The 22309-nt window shown below is 41.0% G+C and overlaps 1 protein-coding gene across 4 annotated transcripts in view; it reads left to right on the forward strand.

The window, feature by feature from the left end:
* Positions 1-22309, forward strand: part of LOC117817552 (ecto-NOX disulfide-thiol exchanger 2-like) — a 151223-nt gene that overhangs the window by 67142 nt on the left and 61772 nt on the right. The window lies entirely within an intron of this gene.

The raw sequence follows: 22309 nt of genomic DNA on the forward strand, positions 1-22309 counted from the left end.
ATGGAAATGCATGACAAGCTGTGAAGAAGCCCGCCTCTCCGCATTCATCTGGGATTCCTCTGCTTCAGAACATAACAGTCCACTTGTTTCTACTGCTGCTCAGGGAGAGATAAAGACTCAGCACTGCCTCTGTGTCTGCTTCAACAATATGTGCTTACAGAGGCATATCCAACATTTGTGAGTTTGAGGGAAAATGCAGTCAAAGTGTGGTTGCTTTTGACAATGATTTCTCAGAGAAATGGTTGATAAAATACAAGAATATAGTGACAAATCTGCATCATCAACTCAAGTTTCAGGAAGTGATTTCCTCAAATCTCTATTTTTGTCCAACCAACGGTTCAAACCACTAACACTCACATATTTATGTTGATTATTGGTGATTATTAACTTATTGGTGCAGATACAATACAGCATGATCTTTGTCATACATGATTGTTTGTGATCGAGGCCAAAACAATGAGCCCAGACTCACATGAATCCAAGGTTCACCCTCTTTCTCAGTTTTCCCCCTCTTCATTTTTGATCATTCTCTCTTTCTCCAAGTCACTTCTCTGTGTGCTGCAGTGGTCAGAGATTTAGTGTCACTCTCTCCGTCTTGCAAAGCCCACAAACATGTGAGCTCTAAATAATTCAGGGAGCCAGAAGGCGCTCTGCTCTGCTCTGTCTGTGGACTCACACTGAGGTTAATGGCAGAGCCTCAAGCAAGACTCAAACCTTGAAATGTTAAAAATAGGAAACCAAAAATCCTCTCCTGGCCCCCAGTTTTGTGCTTTATCAAAACAAACAGGGCTTAGTTGTTTATCACCCCTCCCTCCTATTATTACCTTTAAACAGCATCAGTGTAGGAACATAAACAATTAGCCTTTAGATGAGCTTTTCTCCGCAGCCTCAGGGATGAATCTGCCCAAGGAAAATTTCTAAGAATGTTTTTTTTTCTTTTAAATTAAACCTGTCAGCTACTCTTAGCTGAAGTTTTAGTCGTTAACTCTACACTTTTAAAATGTGATTTCCAATCAGAAAGTTGCCTGCAGGCTAAGGCTTTAAAAATTGGTGGTGGTGTATCGACAACCACAGAAAAATTGAAAACTACTATTTTATTTGCCAATTAATACAAAAAGGGTACATATTTAATTCTTAAATGTGAGAGTTTTCTGCTTAGTTGACTTCATATTATAATACATTTAACATTTGGGGATTTTGAACTGTTTGTTAGAAATAACTGACCTTTATGAAGGCATGAACTTGTGGTCCTGTGCACTGATTTAATGGGAAAGTAATTGACCATTAAAACTGATAATGTGTAAATCTGACATTTCCAGCTTCAATGGTCACCTAAAGCTACATTTCAGCCTGAAAGTTACTCACAGGACACCTGAGGTTTAAATATTATGTAAGTCATTCTTCACATGTTATCTCTAAGACAGCCCTTTCAGTGAGTTTTGATAATCTCTTACCAGTGAGTCTCTAAAAGATAGCTGTAATCTCTGCTGCTCTTCCTCTCCATGTCAGCCCTCTAACCTCCTCCTCTTTTTATTTGAAACAGAATCTGACATTTCCTCTTGTCGAGGTCGAGTCTTGTAACAGAGACGGCTGGTCGAAGACTTAAAGGCTCAGAGGGTTTGATTACAAATGTAAAATCTGTTACAGAGGTTTTATCTGCAGTGTTTTTCATAAAGGAGCCAGAGACGGTCAGATATCCCGCCTGACTCGTCCACACCAGAGAATAACCGCTGCCTCTGATAGGTCGGATTACCTGATGAATTATTCATAGTGTCTAGGTGGGCGAGCTTTGTTTCTGCAATGAATGAAGCAACGTTTAGTTTCAGCTAACCTCTGGAGTGTTTTTTAACTCAATTGAAATTGTCTGAGGAGTCTGTTGGACACATGTTACAATACACTCTCTCTGATTTACCTGGAGATGGAGAGGTTGTTAAGATTTAGGGTGACCCCGAGTTATGAAGGATCAGCTCGCCTATACACAAAGTATTTAGTATTGAAATCTTTTTTTTATTTATTTATTTATTTATTTTTTAACCTTTATTTAACCTGGTAAAACCCATTGAGATCAGGATCTCTTTCAAGAGGGTGACCTGGCCAAGAGGTCAGCAGCATGTCACAAAACAGTCACACGAAAATGACAGCACAAATTAAAACGTACAATTTATAAATACATAGTGTTTTACAGTATGAATAAGAGGAGTGGAAGCTGTAACAAAACAACAAACAATAATTTAAGGTTTAAAACACAGGCACTGTTCAGTGCTCTCACGCTGTCTGTCCCTCAGGATAGAATGGAAGGCTCCAAGAGTCATAAGTTCAGAGAGTTTCAATGTAGTCTGTAGAGCATTCCATGCCATAGGGGCAGCAAAGCTGAAAGCTCTTTTTCCGAATTCAGTCCTTACCAGAGGAACAGATAAAACAACAGTAGTGTTGGAACGCAGGGTATAGGAACTGTTTTTTATCTGCACTAAAGCGCACAAATATTGAGGAATCAAGCCTAAAAGAGCCTTATAGATTAGGGTCAGCCAGTGTTTATACCTACGTGCACTCAGAGAAGGCAAATTTGATTTCACATACAAATCACAATGGTGGGTGAGACGACTACAGCCAGTGACAAATCTCAGTGCCGAATGGAAAACGGTGTCCAAAGACTGGAGACATTTGGATGACGCACTCAGATAAAGCAAGTCCCCGTAGTCAAGAATGGGTAAGAAGGTCGCTGTCACTAGTTTCTTTCTGACCCTGAGAGAGAAGCAGGTTCTGTTTCTAAAAAAGAACCCAAGCTTCACACGAAGTTTAGTACGCAGCTTGGGTTCTTTTTTAGAAACAGAACCTGCTTCTCTCTCAGGGTTAGAAAGAAACTAGTGACAGCGACCTTCTTACCTTTTGATAGGTAAGTCAACAAATAGACAGGAATCAACCACAGACAACTTTCATTCCTGTCCTATCCTTTGGCTATCCTCCTCCACATTATTTCACTCTCTAAGGAGCTGGAGGAATCTCCCTGTTTTTACCCGATGCTCTGCTCACAGCAGCGTGTTCATCACATAGACCCTGCAGCTCTGTCTGTCTGTCTGTCTGTCTGTCTGTCTGTCTGTCTGTCTGTCTGTCTGTCTGTCTGTCTGTCTGTCCGTCCATCCCCAGCCGGGTTAACTGATCCTCACCAACTGGGGACGGACTGCCTGACATCAGTGTGCTGAACATGTCCTCTGCCTCTGCTCTTTTCCATCCTGACACCTTTTTTCACAACACTCTCATCTCACTCTGCTCTGAGAGAGGCCGCAACACAAACACGGATGCAGAGGAAAATCAGTTTGGTATCAATTAACACATTTTAACATGAGGTAATTGACCTGCCTAATGTAAGCTAAAAAGGCTGCGTCAATTTTTTGATGATGAAGTGTAGTTTCAGCTTCTGTTAAGGCAGCCCCTGAGACCACTCGCTGATGAAGTTATATTATATTTTTTGAAGAGTGTTTATTTTTAATCTTTTCTCCTCACTGGGTGTCAGGAGGCCTGGTTGGGTTTACTCCTGTGGTTACACCCAGCCATAATTAATGCATGATTATACCATCAGATAACAAGTGGGTGTTTAATCTGAGAGCTGGGCAGTTCTGGAGTAGGAAGCCAGAAAACGGTACCACCATAAGTTATACAGCATGGTGCTTTAAAAGAAGGCCGCAGAAATAGGGATTACATTCTGACAGACAGAACAAACCAGATCTTTGTTATGTTGTTCGAGGCTCTGAACCTCAGCATGTCATAGGACAGCTACTCTGTGTCCATGGGCTCTGACTCCTCCTGGAGAAACACATACAGCATGTAAGCAAGCAAGCACAACTTTATTTATACACCACGGTTTTTGTCGAGGGAAATGTGGAACGCTTCAAGAAAAACAAGAGAAGACATATTCAAACTGGAGATGTGTATGATGATTGGGAGGGATGTGTGAAATATACATGTTGACATGTACAGGAAAGTTTTCTTCAAGGCTTCAGCTTGTGTTATTTTTAGAGGTATAGTTGTGGTTAGAGCAGCATGATAAAAGTTCCAGTCTGTTGGACTTGGTGCACAGGACTCAACTTTAGAAACACCCTGTTGAAACAGGGCTTACATTTAGTGTTGTTAATGGATGACCTGATTAGCACAGCCTGCAGTGATGAATCTGCACATAAAGAAGAAGAATGAAGAAGTCGATAATGACAGTGTTGCTATGGGAAATCTAGACTGGCATCAATAGAGAGAATCATGGCACAATGAAAGAGGAGCAGGCCGATCCATTATTTAACACAGCAGTGTTTTTAATATCGTCTGATCAGATTGATGAAATGAGGAATGCAGATGGTTGCTGATGAGACTACAGCTTCACAGACTGTATAGAGGGAACTCGGCTCTGCCTTCTGAACTGTCACTTCTCATATCGTGGGGTCTACGGGGTTTTCTATGTGATGATATTTCTATCAACACAGCTTAGGCTTTGTTAACAGACTGCCTGAGTTTCCCCTCAGAGGTTTCTTTCATATAAGAAGAGCTAATAGGTTTGATCTGAAGTCAGCACACAGCATGATGAGAGTCATTGAAGTCCAAAGTATTTTGTAATAGCATTGACCAGCCATTTGTCAAAGCCACTGAGAGGAGCTTGTTTTTATTTTGACTTAACAACTACACCATTTGACTTTTCTGCTACACTGGGCCTCCCCCCTCTTAAATAAATTTAAAGGACTTGTGCACCTTGGTAGTGCTCTGATCTAGGGTTAAGATCATAAACCACAAATCTCTGTCCTCTAGCCTCCTGCAGAATTTCATTGAAAATATATGATTAACCTTTTTTTACCTGTTAAGTCTGAGAGCTTCTTTTGATGGAGATTTGGGCAAGAACAGAGGATCAAAAGTTGCACAAAACAAACCACAAACATAAATAAGACAGTGTCAATATGATTGTAGTATGAAGCACAGGGCGGCTGTGGCTTGGAGGTATAGTTGGTTGTCTCTCAATCAGAAGGTTAGAGGTTTGATCCAAGCTGCAACCCCCGGTCATGAGAATTGAAGCCAATGGAAGTGTTAAAAACTGCAGTTCGAGTGTCCACTTGAGGCTGGCTCGGGAAGTACCAGAAACTACATACACACCAGTTCAAAAGAGCCAATCTTTACAGCAGTAATAAACATGTTTACAGCCTGGTACAAAAAATGAGTGTAGTCTGGATAGCTCATTTCTCGATTGGCACACACTGTACGGGGGGTGAATTTTTTCATAACGCTGCAATTTTGAAGATATTAAGATTACGAGTTTTCCATTATGAGAGCCACAGCTGACTCCACTGACAGGCGGGAACACTGTAGCTGTTGGAGAGAAGACTCAAAGCCCGCCTCTTTACCTCACACTAGCTCAACAGAAGTTAGGTTGAGTCCAGCATTTCCAATATGGAACCCGCTGACGATTGGCCTCAAAACAGCGCTTCAAGAACAGATGAGTGACGTCAGTCTATGTTTTGATCCCTGCTCCCTGTGTCACATGCAGAAGCATCCTTGGGCATATGTCTCTTAGTGACAGCACTGTGTGAATGTGTATGAATGACATTAGTTAATACCCTTCACAGCATCCTCAGCCATCAGTGTATGAATGGGCTGTGTATGCGTGACTCTCACCGTTCAAAGCCCTTTTAATTTACTCAACATAAAGACTAGAAAATAGCTTCATAATTGCAAGTCCATTCAGGCAGTGCAGCATCATAATAGCGTAATAACAAATACACTTAACAAAAGAGTTTAATAGAATTTGCAAATGTCTTTGTCCAGTTGTTGACTCAACCAAAAACATGAAGGCTACTTCCCACCTCTGTAGCTATACATGAAGTATAGACTTCTGTTATCAATCAATCAATCAATCTTTATTTGTATAGCGCCAAATCACAACAAACGTTATTTCAAGACGCTTTTACAAACATAGGAGGTCTAGACCACTCTATGTCAAATTATGAACAGAGACCCAACACCAACACAGGGTAAGACTCAGTCTGACCCCACCTTAATCCATCATGAGCATTGCATATCGCAGTATTTAGCTAGTTACAGTGGTGAGGAAAAACTTCCTTTTAACAGGCAGAAACCTCAGGCAGAACCAGACTCATGTTAGACAGCCATCATGCCTCGACTGAGTTGGGTCTGGAAAGACAGATAGAGGGGAGTAAGAGAGAGAGGTGATAGTGATGAGACGAGTCAGCTGTTGCCGCTGGAGTCCAGCACGTCCGTATCAGCTGGAGTCCAGATCGTCCACAGCAGGAGGACGTCTACGGCAGCTCAGAGGAATCTACGAGACAATGGAGCTCAGGGACTCCAGAAAGGTCTATGGTTAGTAACTTTAATGGGACAGGCAGAGTTAAAGTAAGTGATGAAGGGGTTGGGGGGAAGAGGGTGAGCTAGGATCCCAGTGTGTCAGTGTGCCAGTTCCCCCGGCAGTCTAGGCCTATAGCAGCATGACAAAAGCTGGTCCAAGCCTGATCCAGCTCTAACTATAAGCTTTATCAAAAAGGAAAGTTTTAAGTCTACGTGTGTTGTGATGTGGAATAGTGCCTGGAGGGTGCAGGATGTGAAATCACTTCTCACAAGTTTGACAGTCCAAGAATGACTTTCAGAAAAAGACTTGACCACTGTTGGTGGGTCACTCTGTCTGAATACAGGAGGAGTCTTGGTTCGTTCTTTTGAACACTATATCAAATTGGGGACCAGTAGATAAGCCTTTTCATGATTGTAGTGAAAAGGCTTACTAAACCACAGCACACAGAACAAATGAAATGTCCTCTGTGATGTGAAGTTTTTCATTTCAAATGAGTAAAAAGGTTTTAGAAGCTTGTCTGTCATAAGCTCTCTGTTGCTGCCACTGCAGGTATCTCTCATAGCTATATTCAACCACATCCCCATCAGAAAAAAAAGATGATCCATTAAAATAACAGCAGTGACCTCCATTCTGAGAGCTTTACCAAAGAAACCATCAGACCATGATTCATTCACTGCTCCACGTCTCTGTGGAGGTCACTGTCTGCTGCTATCTCAGATGTGCTCTCGAAGCCAGCCCAGACTTTAATGTCTCCTCCATTAACTTCATGAGCAGTGATGCAACTGATGATGACATTTGACAGAAATGTGTCTGTCCGTACTATCAACCAGTTTATTGACCGTGAAAGCATCATGTCCTATCCTTCCCTCTCATTGTTCTTGCTGGTCCTTCAGTGCTGTTCATGTTGAATTTCATAACAGAATGAGTACACATATGGTCTACAGCAGGCATGTCCAAAGTACGGCCCGGGGGCCAATTGCGGCCCAAGGTCCAGTTATTTATGGCCCCAAGCTTCCATCTTAAATTGTGTTATTAATAGCAAATAAATTCTGAATCATCTGTACATTTGCAGTTTCTTTCAAGCGCAAAAACAAAACTAAAGTCAATTCAGAAACGTCTTACAAAGCTTCATATGGACTACCTGTCTAAAGCCAAAACAATAGGAATTCTGCAAGACGGCAATAAAGAAGAAACACAAGAACTCTTAAAGTTGACAGGTTTTCAAATTAAAGTTTTTATCATGATTTGAAAATATTCTTGAAGAACACAAAAGTTCAGAAGACACAAAAGAGGACCCAAGACAAGATCAAAATTATGAAATTGTACAGAAAAGGCAAAATTTGGTGCATAAAACATTTTCAGAACCAAGAAAATAATTATTTTGTTCTTAAAATGTTATCTGCTAGAAGAAGATAACGTTTGCTAATGTTTACATGGCTTGTGGAGAACTGAGGACTTCCTAGTTACTGTTTTATTGAGAAAAAAATTAAAATAATTGTTATTAAATATTTCCAAAGTCTCAGTAGGAGCCACTGGCCCTGAGGTATTCTGACAACATCATATGTGGCCCTCTTTGAAAAAAGTTTGAACACCCCTGGTCTACAGGAATACAAAAGAGGAAATCAGTCATCCATGACACGTATGTGGGAACGTGTTTTCAATTTATGAGCCTTGAGAAGACAGAAGAAACCATGGGGGTTACGATCAAGGAGGCTTTATTTGAGCGTAATAAACACTTGAAATGTTGAATAAACTAAACTAGACAGACAGAATATTTTTTCTGGACAAAACAAGCAGAAAAATTGAATCCAATCAGCCATGCAGTGATAAGATAACAGAGAAGCGATGTAAGTTCAGACTGTATAATGTAGTCAGGTCTATAACCTGACAAGAAATCAGAAATATGGCTCCTCAGTGAGACTCTAGATGAGAGATGCAGAATTCCGTCCGTGATGTGTCTGTAGAGATATGTGAGCAGATGTTCATGAGCAGAAATAATGCATCTCACCTGTCATCCATGTCATGGGACAAGGAGAAATAATCTATCCTCTCTCACTGGAGCGAGTCTGAGGAGCCTGTCTTTTAAAATGCATTATATTCTGTAGTTCTCAGTTATGTCTGATTCAGTTTTTACTATCATATCTAAGCTCCTGCTTTCAGTCTGAACATGCTCAGCTGGGAACGAGTGAATAGTAGAAGGATTTTCTAGGATTCTTGTCTTCTTCTGTCAAAAACGTCCCAAAATATTTAAGTTTTCAGGAAGCATGAAGTCTTTTTTTCTGAGCGGCTCGGTCTTTTTGAAACCCTGCTGTACCTCCAGCCCTTCTTATCACAACATTGCACAGGCAGGTGTTACTGCCGTTGTAGCAGACGCAGAGAAAGCATCCTGCATGGAGAGGCGTGGCGCTACACAAACCCTGCTAAGCTCACTGAGCTGTTGACATTTCCTCACAGAAACTCCTGTGGTTCTAATTGGCTGCTGCTGATAAGATTCCTGTGTTGTAATTGGCAGCTGATAAGATGCTGTCAGCTGCTGCAGCAGTCAGCAGCAGGGTGAGGTGACAACAGCTCGGGAGTTGGTGGGCGGACAGAGCTAAATCAAGGGCCTGAACCTTGTTTACCAGATATTTCTCCAATGAGGGGCTGGTACACTGGCATAGAAAAGTTTTAGACAAGCAGAGTTCTGGTTAATGGCTCCATAAACATGTTTACTTTTACTGAGAATCATGAATAATTTATTTTTCGCTAAGTTGGATTAAAAAATAAATAACAGCCTTTTCACAGGACTTACTGGTTTGTGCCTGTTGTGTATCTATTGTCAAAGTGTTGCACCTCCCCAATGCACTTCTGTAATGTCTTTCATATATTCAGGGCTCAAAACTTAACTTTACTTGGCAGCACTGGCGCCTCAAAAAGTAGGAAGCACCAGCAAAAATGTAAGATCACCAACCGAAAACTAAGGAGCGCCAAAACTCCATTCTGCCATTTTTGTTGCATAGCCATTCAAAGTCTCTCAGCCATTGTCTCCAAAAACTGTTGGCTCTGCTTGTGCATTCACATTCACTAAACCACCAACGCCATCACCAACTTCAGGAGTTACTTTTTTTTTTTCCAACATAAGTCTACAAGAGAAATCCCTTAGCATTCACTTTATCTTCTTTCTACCATTTCTTCCAATTTTGTTAGCGCTCTGTCACATGTTTTATTATGTCAAACAATCAAAAATCAGCATTGAAAGTTGAAAAATGTCAGGCTGACATTTGATTGGTTATGTGAGAATTGTACTGAAAGGACCAGTGGCTGCTGATAAGTAACACTTAACACTGCGTCTATAAGCATGCATTACTAATCAATCCCTGGTCACTTAATTAGAAAAAAAAGTGATTACATCACTTATTTTCACTTGCAGAAATGTTGAGGTTGCACAGATTATACTATGCATACAGTAGATTATATTATTGGCAGCATTTTCATTTAAAATGGTTGCAACTGAATTATTTAATGACACGTGTCTACATTAAACAAAGCTTATGACTGTACAGAGCGATCAGGTTTGCTTAAGACCCAACATTAGCTCATGCTCAATCCAAATTAGTTTTATTCTGCTGTAATTACAGGGTTCAAGGAGTTATCATCCTGCCTGTTGTTGAGTTAAATTGAATTCAGTCTTTTGTCAGCTGGCATTAAAACACATTGGTTAATGTACAGGGCTGAACAATAGCCACTGGAACAGGCCTCACAATCAGCTCCCAGCTATGTCTTGAATAAAGGAAAATGACTCCTGGTAAATGCCATTAAAGGATATTTCCCATGAAAGACTCATTCTTTCATCAGCTACCTTCAGTATCTTTTATGTACCTGTGGGCTCCCCACTGCTCATGTAATGAAAGTTAATTTTTCTTCCACACCTGATTGTTTCTGCATCTGACTCTGCTGAATCCCAGACCCCGTTTCTGTTGAGATATCAGGCCGGTTGGTCATGTTTGAGTCCAAACCCACAGATACAGCAGATGTGTTCTCTGGCAGAAGGAGCTCAGAGTCTCTTGAGTTTGGGCCGGAACTGCTGAGAGAGATATTTTTGTGCTATTGTGTCCTTAGCCTAGATTTCTTTATGATTAATACTCTAAGCCCCACATCTCGCCGAACCTAGATTAAACTCCAGGCTGTTATTCCTTATTGCTTGTAGTGCCTTATTAAATCTGGGTGTGTTGCACAAGGGAGTGTTTGCTGAAGTTATGAGCTGTGAGAAGTTTGACTGTAAGTGGTCATTGTTTGTATCCTTGCAGGCCCAGTCAGTCATAGGCTGACAAAACTGACAGAAAGTTCCTCTCCTCATTTTAGAAGTCATTTGGATACTGCTCCGCTCTAAACCTAGCGCTCAGTGTCACATTTCTTAACTTTTTTCATGACTCTGATGTCCCAGAGGGCCTCTTCGCCATTGCTGTCCAAGTGGGGGAGATTTGAGCCCCATTGCAAGGTCAAAACAGGTCACACACTGACAGGTTGACAGGAGCTGCTGTGGCCAAAGTACAGCAGAGACTCTCGACAGTTTGTATTCATTCATTTAGCTCAGGTGCTGTGAAAAACACAGATTTCTTTTATGATGAATCATACCCATATTTCATCAAATTCATTGTTATTACCGTTTTTTCCATTGTCATTGCAAAATTCTGTGACAATTCAATGTGTGTTTTCTGGAGTCCGGAAAACATACAGCCCCACACGAGCACCTAAGGGTGTATGTTTGGGTGATCTTGGGGAGGTGCTGAAGTTTTTGTTTAGGTGATGGGATGCACAAGACTCATGTGATTACTAACTGCCGGTGAAAGTATGTCCCAGGTCCTCTCCATTAAGTCAGGGTGAGGAAAACAAAAGTCAAGGAGAAGTAGTTTGACCCAAAAAAACATACAAGTTCAACTCACTTGACATATTCCTGAAATTTCAGCTACATCTCTTGTCTTCTTCAGTGACTGAAGCAATTCAATACTTAATAAGGCAGTATCAAAATGATGAGTAAATGGACTAAACATGCATTTCCAACAGAATCTATTAATAAACAAAATCTTGTTTAGTTAGTGGTGAAGAAGAAGTGCAGACAATTGTCTGATTTCAGCCTCAAAATAAACATTTGATTGACTAAATTCTCAAATGGGACCGGTATGCACATCATCTTCTGGAAACTGTAATGGCCTTTTTTCTCTTCGGTCTGATTGAAAACTGTTGCAGTTGCAGCTACAAACAGGTGGTGAAGGCCACATGATTCAGATTCTGTTTTAAGATTATGCACCGCCCAATTAAAAGATACAAAACTGACAAATGTCCGGGTTATTCAGAGGACTCTCACTTTACTCTAGGGAGCTGGAATGTAGAAAAAGCAGCGTCACTTCTACACTTGTAATTTCTGAAGAGTTTGCTGTAGGACCTCTCCAGCTGATTATGAACCATGACCATCAAAGATGTTTTCTCTGTAGCATGACATAAGAAACGAGCCATGAGCATTTCCGGCTCTGCCACAAACACCAAAGCCTGACAGTCGCACAGCCTGTTGTTTTTCTTTTTTTCTTCTCCTGAGCCCCTGGTCTCTTGTTCTGACAGTTTAAACTTCAAAGAAGAGAGAAAGCAGATTTAAAGAAGCTCTCCAGCTTGTTTTTCCTTCTGGAGGGTGTCAAGCTGTCCTTCAGGCATCAATACACACATTCAATTTGTGTCTCTTTCTAAACAAGGGTTTGACTGTGTTGTGACTGCTTGTTAAACAGAAAACTCCTAACAGGCTACAAACTCGGCTCAGGCTGTCTGGATAAAACAGAGTCCTAAAAACTCTGAGGAGCTTACACCAGGCAGCTCTGGTGTTTCCTGTGAAGAGTTCATGCACTTTGTTTCAAATCTACCCTTAACACTCAGCTCCTGAAAATGGACAACATTAGGAGGACAAATGATAAGACTCCACTTTCTGTGCCTTCATCTTTATCGTAACCTTCAGCCAACATGTGGAAACATTTTTAAGCTGTTTGATCTTAGATTTCTTTACATTTTAAAGCTGTGTTTGTACTACATTGAGGTTTACTTTGTGGCAATACCTTGTCTTTTAGATATGTGCTGGAGAATGGCACATTTAAAGCTTGTGAGCACCGGTGGCACTCCTGGCAGATCCTCAAAACTGCTCCCTGTCACTGCTAAGACTTCTGTTTGTAACTCCTCTGAGGAAAGGCTGTGGATCTGTCCATGATGCTGCTTTTCTTCTGCAATTCTTTCCTTTTTTGCTTTTCAAGTTGTTGTTTTAAAAGCTGAGGACTAAACGTCACACTGTTGTTTCTCAACAGAAAAAAGGAAGTGGTGTGGTCCGACCATTGGCCTCATTTAGGAGGAGTTGATCTGTGACTGCTCTCCTTGGTATGGGGTGCATTGATCCCTTTTGGTCATGGTGATCTGCACCAAAACAGTTCAGCCTTTAAGCCTAAAACAAACACTCAGGTGAAAACACAGAGTCTGAGCCCCGTCAACAGGAAGAGCATCGAGTTTCCCAACAACTCCAAAAGTAGTAAACAGCCGAAGTCTGTCTGGCTCAGTTTCCACTGCTGCTCAGTAAGTAGAATCTTAGTGACATGCAGATCATATTACTCACAGCATGGATGTGTAGTGGGTCTTAGTCTTCTGTGTTGTGTAGTGCATAAGAAATCCACTATTAAAGACTGTCCTGCAGTACTTTATTGCAAAGATCAGCAGTAGAGCCAAGCAGTTGCAGAATCATGTTGTCTTGCGGCCAAATTCCACCAGATCCGTGTCTGCTCTGTCTCTGATCTATCACAGCACGGGCTCTGATAGGTTTCTATTCTAGTCAATATATTAATTTCTGGATCCCCTCTATTGCGTTCCAGCTCCGTCTCTGATCTGGCAGGAGTACGATGCATCAATCTCAACAGAGAAGATTTAGCGGGGCAGGAAGTCAGGCATCAAAACAAAATAAAAACATACAGTTAATTTTTAGAATAAAATACTGTGTTATCGCCAGATCGTTTTTCACAGAGCCAGGTCGTCAGGTCAGAGGTTTTCAGAGGCTAATAAAGACAACGTGGATGAGGAGAGCAGTTGGATAATCGTTGATTCAGTGATTACCGTGGGAAAACCTTGGTCACATGACTCCAGCTGTCCGGCAGTCTTGCTCTGTGATTCGTTATGAAAATGTTGACGGTGGGTGTTGATGGACGAGGGAGCATGGAGCCGGACTGCAGTGGATCAGATACAGACCGGACACAGATCTGGTGGAAGTCTGATGTTGCATGCAGAAATCATCTCACTCCTTGGGTTAATACCAACAACAGAGTCCAGTATATTCAAGTTAGCCAAGCTGACATAGTTTCAACAACACATTTCAGCAACACAATAGTCTTGCCACATGCATCTTGAAAAACATCTAAAACAATGACTATTTTGTTACCATTTATTAAGAAAATGTGCACACATGAAGCTTAACTTGAAAAAATAAATTGTGTCTGAAAGAAGGTTAGTGCTTTTCAATGTATTGAAGTTAATTTCAGACTCATCTGTGTTAGTTAATGAAAGTAAAAGGATGCTGCATTGATAGATTTGTGTTACAGTAAATGCACACAGGCTGAGGCTTAGTTCATCGTGGCAGAGCCGTGTGTTTTCTCACACTTCACTGTGAGTATTACATAAATCTTTGGCTCATATCCTGCAGGACTCAAAGTAAGGTTTCATCTTTCCCCATGCAGCACTTTCAATGATCAAAATGCCGCTCTCCTCTTTAGATTGTAGGTCCTGTAATTGAGTCTGTTTCTTCCCATCTGGACCACACTGTGTATTAGATTACATCCTCACAAGAACGTATTTCCTGATGCGACAGCTCAGCCGTCATGAGCAATGTCTCGGATTTGTTGCTGTCGCCACTGTTGCTCATCTTCTCCTCCAGCACAGTGGAATAGATGCTGTGAATCATGTGCAGATTAAATGAGAAGCCATTCCTCCTGTGCAGTAATCAGATCTGCTGGACTCTTTTCACAGGTACATGTAAATGTAAGATGTTTGGAATTAAGTGTGCATCACAAACTTTGCTGACACAAATGTAGCATCAGGCTTGATACAGTTTGATGATGTGCTTCACTGGTTCATTGTACAAGTTTGAATGAATCACCCAGAAAATAACAAAAGAGTTTTATATTACGTGACGCTTCAGCAATTCATCGTGCATGTTCGTATTGATAAACAGATGTGTGGATTTATCCTCCTCCTTCACGTGTGCTGCACAGATTCCCCATCTGTGTCACATCTTTCTCCTTGTGGTGACAGAAACACAGGTCAATAATCAGATTCTCTTTATTGAACAAATCTTCTCAGCGTGGACAGAAGAATATCAGCCGCCGTCTCACCAAACTCGATCATTAAAGGAACGTTCTGTCACTTTGCTCATTTTCACAGATTAGAAGCAGCTGTTGTTGCATCATTACGATCAATACAGCGATCAGTCTGCTCATGCGTCCTGTCATTCATGTGGTGATTTTCCTGCTGGTTCATGTCAGCTGTGATTTTCATCGATGATGTTTTCATAATGTATGATCACATTAGAAATAATGAATCTGTCAGTTAAACCCAAAGAGTCAAATGGACCACACATGAGATGTTGTTGAGTTGATCAACCTCAGCAGATGTTTCCTCAACTGACATGTTATTTAAAATGTTACAGTAAACATTGTTGGATCACTTGAAGGGCTTCTCACGAGGAAGCTGTTGTAGATGTATCGTGTGGTAAAAGCTCCAGGGTGAAAGTTTGATTCCTTCAATGATGAAGAGTTCATTCAGAGCTCTCTCTGAGTTCATGTCAATGTTTTCACACTAAGATGACTCCTGGGCAAGATGTTCATAGATATATGAATATGATATATATCTGACGAAACAAGCTACCTGTATTTTAGAGGTAGTCTTTTATTCTGTTAGATATTTGCTACCTAACAGAGTTTGCTACCTTTCTTATCCCTTTATTAACACAATAGCAATGTGAGTATTCAAAAGTCACAATATCTACCTGACAGAGTGAGCTGCCCACTCTGATGAAATGAACCATCTATCTAACCCTCATTTTAGAGGTAGTACTCTGTCAGTGTCAGTCCCTGGTTGGTGAATTGATTGATTGGCTTATAGAAAACCAGTAGGCTACTGCATTTATGGCTGGATCAGGCATTCTGGTATCACTGGTATGTTGTTCTGATACACACTGGTATCAGAACAACTCCAGTATCCAGGAGGGATCCAGTGAAGAGGTTAGCTGTGGTTACATTTTGGAGATCATCGTGACAAACAGTGAAAAAATGGCATCTCCATATTTTCACTCAAGATTAGAACAGCCAGCCTCACAGTTGTTCTGCAGCAGGACTTAAAACTTGATCTTGTTTCTGCAGCACTTCAAGTTAAACCTCCTCTAAACGGAGATGAACTGGTCCTGCTTCTCTCCAACATTTCAGCTGTTTGAATCTAACATCTGGGAACCAAGTTATGTATCACAAGAATCACCTCATCACTGCAGAGCACAGCACTGTACTTACACTTGAATGCCTCTCTGGAGCTCTTTGAATGTGAGATGTCAGCAGTTCTTTTGCAGCTTTATTGATTTGTTTTTTAAATGTTAACTTCACCAACATGTGGTTCTTTATAGGCATGTCCTGTTTGCAGAATGACAGACTCCATGAACCTCCTCATTGTTTCATTTGAATACTCTCATTGTATTGATGTGTTGAGGTTGCAGCTCTCCTCCAGATTGCTCTTATTGTATCTTTATCTCCCATCCCTCTTCACCCCCAGATATCAGAGTAATCTGTTCCTGTCTGTCACCTCTCTGAGCCCACTCGATAAGGAAGCAAAGAGTCATGCTCCTGCCTGAAAACGGATGTTCCTCCTTGACAACATTGACACAAACACAAGTGCCTCTGCTCCGTCTGTACAGAAATAGCCTCTGATAAGGGAATAGAAATTGAAGTTATTTACCATAACTAATCTGCCTGAGGAAGTCTTCAGTACGCTGCTGTCCACAGTGCATCTGTTTCTTTTCTGCTATACTTCCTGTAAAACACTATTAATGAACCCATTATGAAAGCAGTTGTCATGTCGGGGATTTACCGCTCTGCAGCTCCTGATGGGCTCCAGTCTTTCATCAGCCTTCTCTTCAGAGCTGAGTCTAAGATTTTTTTAGAGAGGCTTTTTCTGCTTGTGGCCTTTTCAAATCAAGTGATGAATCACATTAGGGGAATTGAAAAAGGGGTTTAGTGGTTGATGATGCAAAACTGTCATGACAGACTTGCTTTAATTAGTAAATTATGTCAGCAGCATGTTTTAATCCCTCACAGTTTGGACTATTTCTGGGTTTGAATGCATATGAGGACGATTTTATTTTGTTTAATGCTGCTGAATGTTTACAGATTAAAAGATATGTGAACGCCGCCTCAGAGCTCAAACTCAAGCATTCATATTTGATGACATTTTGACCTGTTATGGGTTTACACATAAACAGGATTTAGAATCGTTCTTGAATGTGATGTAATCTAACAGAAAGTCTGCTGGAGGCTGTCGATTCACAAGATTTCTAAACTAAGTGCTCTACTTCCTTTCTTTGTGGTGATGGACAGGTTATATTTTTCTTTCATTAGGCTGCTCTCATTGATCATGTAGGGAATATAATATCCTCTTCATTCAAATAAACCTGCTGTCTGCTGGTATGGATTTATCAATCAGGAGATAAATTGTGAGGAATATAACGGATTGTAATCTGGTGAGGGTTCTTACGTGTTAGTGTTGTTAAATCAATATTTCATCTGTTTGAAGCGAGTAGAATTTAACACTGAGTCACGCTTATTTGAGACCTGAAGCCTGTTTGGACTGTAATAGGTTTTGGATTTGGCGTTGGTGCATATTGGTATTTTGTCAGAGTCAGAGTTCCATTCACCTCTTCTGGGGATTAGGTTCAGGTTAGTTTTTCTAATCCCAATTTTGAGGCGGTAATTTAATTTGACAACCTCCACTGGCACCACTTCACTGAAGCCACGGTCACCTGTTTGACACAAAGGAAGCACAGATTCACTCTCAGAAGTTCAATTGAAAGAGGTTTCTTTGCTGTGGATGTGAGGCTCTGCATTCATTTTCCAGCAGGTCTTGAGGGAATCGGGGTTGTGACCACATGTTTGATGCAGCATAGAATTGAAACAAGGCAGCGTCCCATTCAGATTCTCTGAATAGAATAATGCAGGATGTTCTCTCATACAGTTTTGGAGGATAATGGAATTCTTTAGGGACATCAGTTCCATGCTTCCATACTCTTTCCATCTGTTGTCTTCTTCTCTGGTTAGACACCCTGCAGTAGAACTTTCAGGACACGCTTTTCAGGAGTTGCTCTGTTTTCGTCTGGCTCTAATATTATATCACATAAGCTTTAAAAAGAATCCCCCAAAGCAAGGTTTATCCTGCCACATACATCCTACCTTTGTGTTCTCCTGCTACTCTCACACTGTGATGATACTTCTTTTCACCAGGTGACTCTAAAGCTGCCCTCATGACCCACCGCCCTACTCAGAGACACACATACACAAACACACACAGACAGACAGACAGACACACAGACCTGCTTTCAGGAGAAGATTAAGGTCAAAGAGTCATCTGCTCTCAGAGCACCATTGTGCACTGGAGGCTTTTTTTCCTAGCTGTGCTTTCCGTGAAGAAGTGTGAACAGTTCACACATCGCTGCAGATGGAAAATGGCAGCACTCTCTTCTAATACTCAGAACAAAGAGAGAGAAACATCAGCACCAGATTTATTTTTTAAATGGCATGTATCAAACTGAGTAATGCTCCTTTGTCTGCCAAACTACCTTATGTCCAACATTTACGTCATGTTTACACACTGAATGTATTTCTTCTTTCTTTTTCTTCTGTTTTGTCACCTCAGCACCACATCTTTCAATGAAAAGCAACCTTTGCTTCTCTTTTTGTCTAAAGGCCCATCATCCTTTTAGCTGCCTCTTGTGCTCACTGTGCAGGGGCTGTGATAAACCTGTAGTTAGCTGTTAAAAACCTGCATTTTACACTAAATGGCCTTCAGCGTCTCTCTGCCTGCTGTTGTGGCTCAGGGCCAATGGGCCTTAAAATGACCCAATTTTCTATCTGCCTCCTGGGGGAGCTTAAAGGGAAGCTAAAAGCTGGTCACATCCTGCAGAGAGAGTATCAGGAAAGCCTTGGAGTCATGTGGACCTCAAAATCACCATTACTGTAATACCAACGGGTGATATCCAAACAGAGATGCTTCAGGTGATTCTGGTTTAGAGTTGCACTCAGAGTGGTCTTTAAGGAATTCAGTCAGTGTTCATTACTTTGTTGGAGGCTTGATAATCAAATTCTAGCCCCAGATTATTTAAATCTAGCCCTTACTTATTTATCAGACTTGGATTTACCAACTTCTACATTTACACTGTTGTGTGGTCTGACTATGAGCAGGTTAGTACAGTGATAGTTTGCAATAATAACTGAACCTGGCTTCTTTCAGCTGAAGTTCTAAGAAGCCAACAGCTACTACAACTAAATCCTGGGATTAAGTTAAGGTATATATTTAATTTTGTGCTGGCGCTTGGCTTCAAAAAAGAAAATCGAATTATTTTTTTTACATTTTACCAGTAAAAACAAAGAACAACACTGATTCCTCCATTTGTAATGTTTTCTGACTTTTAGTTTTCCTTTCTGGCAAGGTTCACTCTGAAAAACATGTGTCGTGTCGTGGGTCTCTCTCTCTCTGTGTGTGTGTGTGTGTGTGTGTGTGTGTGTGTGTGTGTGTGTGTGTGTGTGTGTGTGTGTGTGTGTGTGTCTGTGTGTGTGTGTGTGTCTGTGTGTGTGTGAGATCTGGTGTTGATTTTTATATCAGCTGTTTCGTATTCCTCCCTCGGCTCCATGTATTGATGTGATGCTGTAGGATGGTGTCTTTCAGGGGAGTGAAGGCTGACTTCTGCCCCCAAGGTCAGCTGCTGTACAGGAATCAAAAGCCCTCGATGATTGACGCTCAGAGTTGCAAGTCTGACAGGATAATTGATTCACTGGGAATGTGTGTGTGCACAGAAGACATGGGATAAAGGATGTCAAATGAGTCAATACGGGAAAAGAAATGGAAAAAAGACTGGAGTTATGGTAAAAGGAATTGGTGACACAATTACATGAATCCAACAAAGGATAGCAGAGGAGCAGACAGATAAACAGACGTGTGGTCGACCTAAATGCAGACTAATTGTCAGCAGGGTCAGAGGGCAGCTGTAGAGGTGTCAGCTTGACCCAGCACTTACAGTTCAGTTGAACTCTCATCGGTCACACAGTCAAACATACAGGGCTCTGAAAGAGGGCCTCTCAATCAATAAACACTATGTTCTCCAAAGAGGGGCAGAAATGAAAACCACCCTAATGTCTGTGGATATATTATTACCCCGCCACAATAAAAGCATACGAAGAGACTTTAAAAAAAAAAGGCAGTCAAATTTTCAAAATCCAGTATGATGTTTCACTGTTGATTTAATTTAACTCCTACACGGTAACACAACGTGAAAAATGCACAGTATGGTAGCTCAAATTAAGATTATGTCGACATTATTTAATCATGATATCAACATATAGAAGTAAATAAGTCTCATCAGATTAAGAAATTTTTAAGCCTTTGAATTCCTAGCACTGAATTTTTTTGCACAGAAATTATGTATCTGAATGTTTTGTCATTGAATTTAAGTCTTCAAATTTTCAATAAGTATTTTTCACTTTTTTTTTTCAATGCAAAAAAATTCAATGTATAAATATGAATTGCAGAAAAATTAAATGTACAAAATTCAATACATTTATTTTTTATACATTTAATTTTTCTGCCATTCATTTTTATACATTGAATTTTTTTGCATTGAATTTTTGACTGAATTTGTGAACAAATAAAAGTGAAAAATACTGTTGAAAATTTGAAGACTTAAACTCAATGACAAAAAACTCCAATACATAATTTGTGTGCAAGATAAAATTCAGATACATAATTTCAATGCAAAAAAAAATCAGTGGTAGGACTTCAAAGGCTTAAAAAATTCAAATTCATTCTGATTTACTTCCATATCAACAGCATATTGATTTTTCCTGCATAGCTCTAATGACTTGTTTTTTTGTCACAGAGCTGGCGTCCTCAAGGTTTTCCTCAGTGCAGCTGTGTGTGCAGTGACTGCAGTTAATGTCCTGTAAAGTGTTTTAATACAGCCATGAAACAACTCACCACCACACCTCTCCCTCCTCATTTCTACTCCTGGAAAGTGTCCTCAGTTAACAGGGTTGTGTTCGTTAACACGCCTGTGAAGGGAGCAGCTTTATCACAGTGACGCACAGACACTGGTGCTTTTATCAGTTCTCTCTGTGGCAGCGACAGCAGGCTGCTCTGAAATTAGCCGCTCAGAGAGGAAGGCAAAGAGGCAAATAACATTATTACACACCGCCAGCTGTGTCTGAGCACCAGGAATACCAATGTAGCGCTTGTTGTGCAGGCTGACACACATGTTAGCTCACACAGAGCACAGTGTAGCCTCCACAGTGAGCTCTGCCACAGACCTTGTGAGGTGTGAAGTGTGTGCAGGGTGCAGTGCGTCTCATTATTAACAGCAGTGTTGGCTTTGGCATCAGAAGAGAAGAGAGGGCAGCCCGGCTCAGCCAGCAGTCACAGCAGTTTACAGGTGTGCCACAGAGAAAGAGGTCCACTAGAGGAGAGAATTAAAGAGCGTTTAGAGGTGTGAAATTGACTGCAGACTGAGAGAACGAGCTGCTGCAGGAAATATGATGTGTTCATGTTGACTTGACTTCGGGGTTTTATTATGGGATCTAAATGTGTTAGCTTTGTTACGCAACATTTGGCAGGGAACCATGAGTCTGCAGTCGTAAGGTAGAGATGTGTGTGCATGTATTTTTAGTCTGAAGCTTAAGTTTCCTGAGCTTCAGTAGCAGAGCGCCTGGCAAATGTCTGATAGCATCAGGATCAGAATCTGTGCTTCGTGCCGTGATGATCTAGTTTTTACTCTGCTTTATTTTCTTACTCTGGCTTCTGATCTTTGACTGGAGAACTTATCAGTGTACGTTTTGTGTAGGCACATAAATCCACATCTATTTTGTCATTTAGTATGCCTGTGTGAGCCAGGCTCTACACTTGTATGACAGGTCTTTCCATCATACTGCTGTGTTATAAACCAGCAGGGCACAGGGACAGGAAGTGTCAAAAGGCCAGGCTGTTAGGCCTCGGTGCTGAAACTGAACTAACAGCAGCATCAGGGTGAAGAGATTGTAAATGACAGTGTGGTGTTAAAGTAACTGCAGGGTCCCTGTGGCCTCTTCAACTTTCCACTAACACAGTCACAAAACTCTTGGAACAATTCATGAAAGGGGAAGAAGAGGAAGCAAGCTCTTGAAAATAGTCTTTCTCTTCAGTCTTTCCTGACACATGATTCCTCTGCCTGCATGACCCTGTATCATTATTATTTAGAGGTCACAGGAGTTTTTCTCTCTCACACCGCCATTCAAAACAAGGTTGGGTAACAGGAGGAATCGAGATGTTTGATTTTATGTTTCTCTGTAGACCTTATCTGCATTGTTTAACTAGTCAGAATCTAACTTTTATAAGGCCGGAGACGCTCTACAGAATCAGAAGTAGAGCTACATTTTACTGATTTGTTGGTCTAGAATTGGGCCACGGTAGATTAAAGACTAGTTTATACTTCTGTGTTGACTCTACGCAGCAGTGTTCAACACAGACATGAGCACTACATACTTGTGTCCATGTTGCACAGCAATATTCTACCGAAACACTTGAGGCCAGTGTGGTTGCTCCGATAGTCGGGTTGCCTTCTACGTACTCTGTTCACTTTTTCACTGTGACTCTGAACATATTATGTTAATTTACAGCTGATATATGTTGCAATTTATCATACTG

Source organism: Notolabrus celidotus, chromosome 8, assembly GCF_009762535.1.
Source record: "Notolabrus celidotus isolate fNotCel1 chromosome 8, fNotCel1.pri, whole genome shotgun sequence".
Classification (NCBI taxonomy): domain Eukaryota; kingdom Metazoa; phylum Chordata; class Actinopteri; order Labriformes; family Labridae; genus Notolabrus; species Notolabrus celidotus.